The sequence below is a fragment of the Suricata suricatta genome, chromosome 7, assembly GCF_006229205.1.
Source record: "Suricata suricatta isolate VVHF042 chromosome 7, meerkat_22Aug2017_6uvM2_HiC, whole genome shotgun sequence".
Lineage (NCBI taxonomy): Eukaryota > Metazoa > Chordata > Mammalia > Carnivora > Herpestidae > Suricata > Suricata suricatta.
In genome coordinates, this window is record NC_043706.1 from 4,919,138 (window position 1) to 4,921,643 (window position 2,506).

General features: G+C 43.5%; 1 pseudogene; it reads right to left on the minus strand.

Moving 5' to 3' along the window:
• Positions 1 to 1,491: 1,491 nt before the first annotated feature.
• LOC115295650 lies at positions 1,492 to 2,344 on the minus strand (annotated as a pseudogene).
• Positions 2,345 to 2,506: the final 162 nt, after the last annotated feature.

Consider the following 2,506-nt stretch of genomic DNA (forward strand, 5'->3'; position numbering starts at 1 on the left):
GGGGCCCCTGTGTGACTGCAGGCATCTGTGCAAATGACAGTGGGTGGAACACATGCCCTGCTTTTGGAGGTACGTTCATGTCGACCAATGGAGATACAGGACAATGTGTGACACCGTATGATCAGTCTCCGTGCGCCCGGTATTTGCATCTGTGTGCAGTTCATCACAAAGCCGCTACCAGACCCTGCAAAGGATCGATCCTTGGTTGTTGTTGGAAGGAGAGTCGTTGTCAGCTGGCAATGCTGTCCCGTTTTGCAAACATACAGAAATCCCACTGACGTGACCGTTTGTGTCTGTTCTCATATCACTGTCCATATTTCCCGCTTCACAAGGTGAAAACAGAATTTCAAATGAGACTATTTACACGAGGAAATGTGCCGTGTTTTGATTTCTCCAATGCAGGACGACTCACATACAGGAAACTGGGATTTTTCATCTGTCATATGAACTACTTCTAAATTAAATTCAGCTGGCTCCTTTTGGGTCTAAACCTCTGTGATTCTGCGTGGCACGGTTTCTTTTGTTCTCTTCAAAGTAGAAATGGGCAGTTTTCTTGTCTGGAACTACCTTTCTTTGGATTTACACCTCAATGGTTAGGGAAGTAAAACATGTCTTATAAATCATGTATAAGCGTCTCTGAATTCTTTACGAATCTGTCAGTTCAGACACTTCTATAAAATCCTCAGCCTGGGAGCATGTTCCAGGGCGGGGGTGACTAGAAGTAGCCTTTCACTGTGCTGCATCTGCTTGACTCCTGTCACTGTGCTTTTTACAATTTGCAGTTGAGTGCAATCAGTCCTCTTAAATTTGGTGGAAATCTGGAAAAAGTAGAGATGATAGTCCAGGGAGAAGAAGACATCGACCTGGGAGCACGTAATACACAGCCATAGAAATATGTGTAGTTACACCATTTCAGACAAAACAAAGTTAAGCATGAAGACTATAAATCACAAAAGTGTACTCTTCTTGCATTTCACTCTAGGTTTCACTGATTTTTAAATCTTTCTAGAAAGTACAGATGACCCGAATATAGTGAGTTCTCGCTGGGAAGAAATTAATGGCCCTTCCGAGAGGACACCCGAGCGCAGGCACCCCGTCCTACGTCTGTCTGACCTTGTTCCCAGAAACTGTACTTTCAGGCAAGTGGTTTCCCCTCCTTCACTGTGCTTTCCAGTACTTGTGTCCTGACCATTTCCTTAAATCGATGCCTCTAACATACGCCGTGTCGTTCTCTCTTTGACCGAGTCGCGAGGCGGATTTGGCTTCGTTGGGGGTTTTGGTTGGCAGCCCCTTCAGACTGAAATCCTCACCGATGAATACGCATTAAAGGTGCCTGGTTATTGGAAACGTTCGGTTTCAGTTGTCGGGAGTGGGATGCGGATGGCATCTCTGTGCTGGGTTGACTTCTGAAAGAGAGAGAGTTCGTATCTTCAGAGACTAAGGCCAAGTCATATGCTTTATCTATTTTCTCATTCTTTTTATTTTATTTTATTTTTTTTTAAACATCACAAATAAGAGTTTTTATTTGTCACCATTAAATGTCTGAATATTACACAGATTCTTGGACTGGTGGCTCATAGCCATCAGCTCGTTCAACTTTAGCACCGGTCTCATCCCCAGTAGCTTTTCCAGAACTACTACCTTCACCTAGAAGCTCCATGAGCTTTCCCAATTCAAACTTGGGCTTCTTGAGCATTTTTACTTTCCTAACGAAGACATCATGGAGTGGGTAAATGGACTGACAAGCCTTCTCTATGTCTTTTCCGATGCTGCCTGGAATCAATTTATTGACCACTTCTTTCAAGTCATTTGTCTGCACCTCTCAGGTCATGATTTCCATCATCTTTTTCCGAATTTGGCAGACCTGTTGGTGCTGAGCATAAGAGGTCTTCCGAATCTGATTGTTGCGCTTTTTAGTAAAACCGACACAAAAGAGATGAAGCAAATACCCATCGGTCGTCTTGACGTCAACATGAGCCTCACTCACGGTCTGCCATTTTTTGACCATGGAGCACATTTTGTCCCGGGTAAGATCCATGCCATGGAAATTAGTCAGGCAGTTTTTACCCTGAACATCTTCAGTAATCATTTTGAATTTCCTAAATGCAACTTCATCATTCTGCAGATCAGCAAGGCTTACTTCAAACACATGACCCTTGAGGCCGTCAGATGCGATTTTGGTTCCTTGAGTTCTCGTGACTAGTGTTTTTCCAATATTTCTTATATTAAACATTGCCAGTGCTTTTACATCATACCAATCTTTCTTTGAAAATTGGTCAACCACTTTCTTCTTGGCTCCTTTTTTGCCGCCTTTCGTTAGGCGCTTGTTCTTGCCGACCGCCATGCCGCTGCTGAGGGAGCCAAAAGGCTCATTCTTTTTATTTTCCAAGTATATATATATTTTTATTTTTCTAAGTTTACTTATTTTGAGAGAGAGAGAGGGCATGCATGCACAGGAGAGGGGCAGAGAGGGAGAGAGAGAATTGCAAGAAAGGCTCCAGTGCCT